This window comes from Schistocerca piceifrons, chromosome 4, assembly GCF_021461385.2.
Source record: "Schistocerca piceifrons isolate TAMUIC-IGC-003096 chromosome 4, iqSchPice1.1, whole genome shotgun sequence".
NCBI lineage: Eukaryota > Metazoa > Arthropoda > Insecta > Orthoptera > Acrididae > Schistocerca > Schistocerca piceifrons.
In genome coordinates, this window is record NC_060141.1 from 223,844,359 (window position 1) to 223,851,964 (window position 7,606).

The window sequence follows — 7,606 nt, forward strand, 5'->3', positions numbered from 1 at the left end:
TGCTTACGTAATTTGTCAGATACATTTTGACTGACTATTTCATTTTACTGACCGCTAAAATATTGGGTTGCGATTATCTGTTTGATTTTAATGGCAGGTAATATACTAAGCTGTGCTTGAAGTAGAAGGAGGGTGTGGAGGGGAAGGGGGAGGGGGTGGGAGGGCTTACAAAGCACGACTGGACTAATTTCGCCATTATGGATTTTTAAAAAATTCCTACAACCGCCATCGGCCACATAGAACTTTAAATCTCCCACCATCGCTGTTTCACATTATTAAATTTACCGCCTCTGGCATCTTGGATTTTTTAATTTTTCTCTGCCGCCATCTTGCATTTTTGGCGATTGCAGTACAGACGAGGTGCATTGGCTTGGACTGTGTGTCAAAGTCGCCATGAATATACTAATGACTGAGCCACTGTTTTCTGTAGAAGACCCTTCATTTCTGCATACATGCTGTATCCTACAGTCATTTGAACCCGCTTGCTATGGTCGTGCCTTTGTCTTCCTCCACAGTTTTTACCATTTATATTTTCCTCCAGCACTGTATCAATTATTTTTTGATGCTTCAGTATGCAGATCACATGCGAGTAACAACTCAAACTGATTGTCATTTCAAAAGGATAGTCATTAACATAATTCTGAAATAAACATATTTGGATAAAATATAATATCAATACTGAGATGTGCAGGAAATGGTGGGGGAATGGGCGAGCTCTTATTGATCAGTTCAATGGTGTTGTCTGTACCAGAGCCCAGGGGACACTTTGATTATACTAACTTTTTCTGTTGCTTTGGCTTGAGCCTCAAGGGGGTCATTTGGCTCAATCTCCTGTGTTGTAAAGTACTGAGTCAGGGACTTGTAACTATGCAGCAGATGTTCTAACGGTGTTCTTTACCTCCATTAAGTTGGATTCATTCTCAGTGTTTGGGAATACCTATATCAAACGTGTATTATTTTTTCAGCATCTCTGTTGTTCCACATATTTTCGGTTCGTTGCTCAAATACGTACTACAGTTTGAATAATTTTAGCGGCCGACATATTTTGAAATGACTTGTAGAAGGGGTGTGACAATGAACCATCAAAGACATTACTTTTAATTGAGTATATGAGATCAATTGCTTGTGTGCTGTAGTGTATTCGTGGCACTGTTGGATAGTAATCGAGGTTAGTGTATTCCGAGATCACTATTTTGTATTAATTTTGCTGGTCATCATGTTCTGTAGCAACCATAATCCGAAAACCGAAAAGGCCTATCATATCGTAATTCTAAACTTCTGTGCTTAGCTGAGACCCTTTCCTCTGACCGATACTTCATATGAATCTCCACTTCCAGATCGCCGACGATGTAATTGTATTCACAGCTTGCAGGGTCCAAGTTGCGACGGGTCACGTCATAAAGGGCATAAGTTGTAACCTCCCCGTCTTAAAAGGAGACGCGCTGCGCATTACGCCACATGACCACGACAAGTTGCGGGAAATCATGATAGCAGATAATAGTGACCTCAACCTCTATGTTCTGTTGATTGAGCTTTAAAGGAACACTGAAGTACAAAGAGGAGGAAAAAACAGAAAGGAAAATTTAAGTCTGAGTTGTTGAGATGGCTGTTGTAGGGGTTTGTGTTTCCATCATGTTTTTACCTTGTGAATAGCAATACTGCCTGACAAACAATAACAAGTGAAAGAGGAAGAAATACGATATTTAAATGAGTAAGGTGAATGTTAATCATTTGTTAATATACCGTTGTGGATTATTTGTTGAGTGGATTTAAAATCGAGTGTAAGTTCGACATTATTTAGTGTAATATAAACGTTCACCTTGTAACCTCCCCTTGAAAATATGAAAATGAAAAGAATTGAATAGAATTGCAAATAGTGCCAAATGTTAGCTTCCCACAGTAATAAAACTCAATGATAATAAAAATGTGCAAAAATGTTAAGTCCCCACAAAGTTAACGTTAAGGTGAACCTGATAAATTTTATAAGGGAAGCTGCGCTGACCTTCGGCCCTGTGCAATAATTAATCTGATAAATTGATTCTGGGAGGAAAAGCATAGGAAATATTGTTTCAATTGGAATGATTCTTTTCTTAAAAACGATTGCCTTGAAAACAAAATTATTATTGGGGCATTTCTTGAACAAATTAATTACAATTAACATACATTACATTATCAGATGTGCGCAATTCTGCTTCATTACCTTATTTAACAATATACCTCGTCCCGAACCTTGACCAGAGACCCATGTCGACGCCCGCCGACTCCTCACACACTACTTCCGACTGAGTACAACTCGCAACTGAACACTCGCGCAGTCAAGCGCAGACTAGACACGATAAATAACTCTCTGGTCAGAGATTCTGTCATGCCCCGCCACCGCCGGCAACGAAAACATACGAAACGTACGCGTTTCAACCTGTCATGCTCTCCAATTACACAAATGTTGTTCCAAAAATAATACTAAATACCAGATTAATTATACCAAGCTCTTTTTATTTCATCACAGGCGGTAATTACAGAATAATGGAAGGCAACAATTGGAAATCAAACGCCGTTCGTCCCGCTGGACTCGAAGCTTCGGATGCTTAAATGGCGATTGGATAACAATGAGAGCGATCGCGTCAATCCTTTAAGCTGCTTTTCACGAGTGGCTGTAATTTATTTCCGAAATTAAAAGAGCGCTCTCTGGTGACGAAGTAATTAATCTCGCCTCTTCGACCGGAGTGTCCCACTGCGGAGTAGGGGACCTGGAAAACTGTGGCGATCGACAGGGATGGGCCTTCTTGCAGAAGAAAATGTTGGCCCCGAAAATTACTTTCTACACTGCGAGGTGGCTGCGCACAGCTTTTATATGACTAAACTTCTGCTGTAGCTAATAACAAATACCTTCTTTCTAGAAGTCTGTATCCTTAAGGTACCCGCCAGGAACACATGATTAGTGCGTTTATTGCTTTCCAACATATGATACAATTATTCGGAGAGTGCATCGTATACGGATATCACGAGAGCGGTAGACAAACGACATTTACGTTCAAAATATGATCATGGCCAGGCAGTAACACTATGTTTCAAGAACAGCACTTCGGAAAGCTTGGAGAAGATGGTTCAAATGGCTCTAAGCACTATGAGGTCATCAGTCCCGTAGACTTAGAACTACTTAAACCTAACTAAGTTAAGGAGAGCCCACACATCCATGTCCGAGGCAGGATTCGAACCTGTGGCCGTAGCAGCCGCTTGATTCCGGACTTAAGCGCCTAGAACCGCTCGGCCACAGCGGCCGGTTGCTTGGAGAAGACGATGACATTTAATTACGAGACGTACGCCCACAGCGGTGCACAAGGCATATGGCTGGAAAAATTGGGATACCCAAAAGACAGCTTCTTGTTATTATTGTTCGACCACTTACAGACCGCAATGTTTCAACTGTGCTCTTGCGTTTCCTTGCACCTGGATTTTGATTTTGCTCCAGTATTCCCAAATTCGTTTCCTATATTGTTCGTTCCTCGATTCAGACCGCGTTTTGGCAATTTTTAGTCTTGGCTTCTTTTGGACACCAAGGTACTCTTTGGCTTTATTATTGAGCGAAATGCGTTTGTGGATATCCTGCAGCGTTGTCCCGATTTCTTTCATATCTTTTTCTAGCTCGCTGAAACACGTCTCCTGGTTTTTGCTGATGAGAAAGTAACAGAAGATCAGATTACTCAACCTTGTAGCATGTTTACGGGCAATTTGGCCATAGAAAACAATATCCTCCTACGAAAAATGTAGGAAACTTTTCTACATGTGTGCTGAGTTCATGTCGGTCTCATCTGCTGAATTCATTATTTTTTTCGTTGACTGAATCTAGGATTTCTTTCCTACTCATAGCAAGGCATTCCGTGGCACATAGGGCCATAATCTAGTATCTTGATGTTAATGGAAAATGATTTCTTCATGTATATATTTTTGGCTGACTGATCCATTACTTCCGTTTTCCTTATCCGTATGACAAATGTTTCTTTCTTGAACGATGTAAGTAGGCTGTTTAGGTTTTCTTATTGGTAACGCCACGTAGCGCTCTGTATGAAAATCACAAAATAACTGGCTGTGCTGTGTGCTGTCTGTGGCTAGTTTGCATTGTTGTCTGCCATTGTAGTGTTGGTAGCTGGATGTGAACAGCTCGTAGCGTTGCGCAGTTGGAGGTGAGCCGCCAGCAGTGGTGGATGTGGGGAGAGAGATGGCGGAATCTTGAGAGCGGACGATCTGGACGTGTGTCCATCAGAGACAGAAAATTTGTAATATTGGATATCATGGACTTATATATATATATATATATATATATATATATATATTTGAACACTGTTAAGGTAAATACATTGTTCGTTCTCTATCAAAATCTTTCTTTTGCTAACTATGTCTATCGGTAGTTAGTGCCTTCAGTAGTTTGAATCTTTATTTAGCTGGCAGTAATGGCGCTAGCTGTATTGCAGTAGTTCGAGTAACGAAGATTTTTGTGATGTAAGTGATTCATGAAAGGTATAGGTTATTGTTAGTCAGGGCCATTCTTTTGTAGGGATTATTGAAAGTCAGATTGCGTTGCGCTAAAAATATTGTGTGTCAGTTTAGTGTTGACCAGAATAGGTAAAGAGCGAAATGTCTGAGTACGTTCAGTTTTGCTCAGCTGTCTGAAAAGCAAATAATGTAAGAGGTTTATCAGCACAGTAATTCATTAATTTTTCTAAGGGGACGTTTCAATGAGTCTGGTTCTATCTACTCACTTAGGTATTTTAAGTTACTCCGTTCCGTTTGATTTTCTCTTTTTCGATTGATGTTATAAATTCAAGTTTCTTGAGGGAAGATCAAATTTCGTGACACCCCTATCATAGCTTGCAATAACAGCTTCTGGGACAGTGTAATCAAAGATGCCGTTGATATCAATCTCACTCACTGCGTACACTCTGAACAGAGATGGCGATGTGCAGTTCAGCGCTCGCGAAGCCATTAGATTTAAAAGTGTGTGAATCACTGTCCCTTTGCTGTTTGCTTTATTTGTGGATTTTAATCTTCGCGTGTTCCAAGAGAGTTATTGATCTTAGTCACGTAACCTTTGATAGGATCCCATACCTAATCCCGGAACCTGTCAAGAGTATCAGTAATGTTGAATCTAATTACAAAAAGACTGTTTGGTTTTATTAAGAATAATTGCTAAAGTGCTAAAATATGAAGAAAAATCACCACCGACGTTAAAGAAAGACTGCACTTTTTAAACAGTACTGTCTGAACCGAAAATTTGCTTGTCAAGCAAAATAGATAGCATTCTGTTCCGTTCTGTTTGGAAGCCATTCTTAAGTGACTAATTGGCCAACGATTGAAAACTGCGTCATTCATTTCTCCTTTAACAGTATTACAAACAAGTTCAAATGGCTCTAAGCACTAAGGGAGGTCATCAGTCCCCTAGACTTAGAACTACTTAAACCTAACCAACCTAAGGATATCACACTCAACCATGCCCGAGGCAGGATTCGAACCTGCGACTGTAGCAGCAGTGCGGTTCCGGACTACAAACAAGTATTGGATTTTGTTGTAGTATTGGGAGTGTCTCATATTCTAGAAGTAGGTTTAAGTCAGACAGTTCAGTTAACAAATGTTCTTATGAAGTAGAGGTCTGATAGTCTATATCTCGTTGTAGAGAACTATGTAGAATATGCTGATAGTGACTGATTTTTCAATCTGTCCAGAAGGAGGTAAATGCTGGATTGTTCCATTGTTTCTAATGAATTTCTGAAATTTAAGATTATGAACACTTACTTCAAAATTACGTGTCCGATTTATACTGGCGATATATATATATATATATATATATATATATATATATATATATATATATATATATATATATATATAACCAGGTAAAAATTCTGTCGCCACTACTAACCGGACATGTAATTTTAAAGTAAGTGCTAATAATCTTTAACTTGTGTGTGTGTGTGTGTGTGTGTGTGTGTGTGTGTGTAATGACTGGATAAATCCCGTTGGTTTAACGATGGTGACAAAACCTGAGGCCTCAGGGCACTTGTGCACAATTGGTGGTGGTCCCGTAAACTGACATGCCCCTCCATATCCCCATCCAGTGACACCTGTGGACTGAGGACGACGCGGCGGCCGGTCTGTACCATTGGGCCTTCATGGCCTGTTCGGGTGGAGTTTAGTTTGTTTTATGAATGATGGCCTTAGGTAAGTAGTGGATTCAAATCGAGAAAAGAACAAGAATAAGAACGTAAATAGCGGATTCAAAACGAGGGAAGAATAACTAAACAATAGCTATTGTATTTAACCCGAACTTAGCTTCAAATACAGATACACATGCGAGCAAAGTACATTTAACTAACTAAAATCAGCAGAAAATACTCAAAATCCGAAAGTACTGCTTCCCGCCATAAATCGCATTGTAAACTACAGTTTTAAAGTTTGTTATCGTGATTAATCACTCTGAAAACATGCAAGTCCATGGCACATCAATATAAATCTCAACTGTTGCAAAAATTACAGTCCACAACTGCCTTGAACCCTTAAACTGAAGTTAAAGTTCGTAAGGTCACTCAGAATCCCATTACGCGGAAAGTTAAAGCCCATAACTCACGCTCACGAAATTATTTCCAATCCAACCAAAAGTTAAAGTCACACATGTGGTTGCTCGGCAGCGCAGATGTCTCGACCAAAGCACGATCATCAGCGACCAGCAAAAGGCCAGAGGCATCGCGCTCCTTACAGTTTGTTCTTAAATAATCTCTGTGACGTCCCACACCACTGAATCCACCTTAAAAATTTAATTAAAATCATTAAATTACATGTTTGCAAATACATATAAGATATTGGAGTACTGTTAAAACGCCGTCATTTTGTGATGTCTTATTACAGTAAGAACACAGTATCAAACAAGCTATCAACAAAACTCACAAAGCATGCCTACATCTAGTTCTACAATTTGACAAGAAACTATCTAAAATTATAAATACATACAGCCAGTTTGAAGAATGAGTGCCCTACTCGTTATTTGGCATATCTTTTATTTTCATGTTTTCTTCATTATAACTTATGCTTCCATGGCACTTTGATGTAATTTTATTAATGACCATTTACATAATTAATCAGTCACAGCATATCAAGCAGTAAATTATGACTAACTGAAACCATCAGCTGCTGACAGGTGTTGTTGATATACCTCCATGTGGACAGGTGAAAATGTGTGTCCTCGGTGGCTCAGATGGATAGAGCGTCTGCCATATAAGCAGGAGATCCCGGGTTCGAGTCCCGGTCGGGGCACACATTTTCAGCTGTCCACATCGAGGTATATCAACAACACCTGTCGGCAGCTGAGGGTTTCAGTTAGTCATCATTTATTCCAGGGAAAAGCTGCACGGTCAACAACAGTAATGTGTTCTTTTGAGAACAGTTACTGTCTTCATATATAAGTAGTAAATTGTTGGGTACTTCAAAAATGGTTCAAATGGCTCTAAGCACTATGGGACATAACACACATCCATGCCCGAGGCAGGAGTAGAACCGGCGACCGTAGCAGCAACGCGGTTCCGGACTGAAGTGCCTAGAACCGCTCGGCGACAGCGGC

The 7,606-nt window shown here is 40.0% G+C and overlaps 1 non-coding gene across 1 annotated transcript; it reads left to right on the top strand.

Moving 5' to 3' along the window:
• Positions 1-7,228: 7,228 nt before the first annotated feature.
• Trnai-uau lies at positions 7,229-7,302 on the top strand. The gene has a single exon. It is a non-coding gene; the product is annotated as a tRNA-Ile (tRNA).
• The last annotated feature ends 304 nt before the right edge of the window (positions 7,303-7,606 follow it).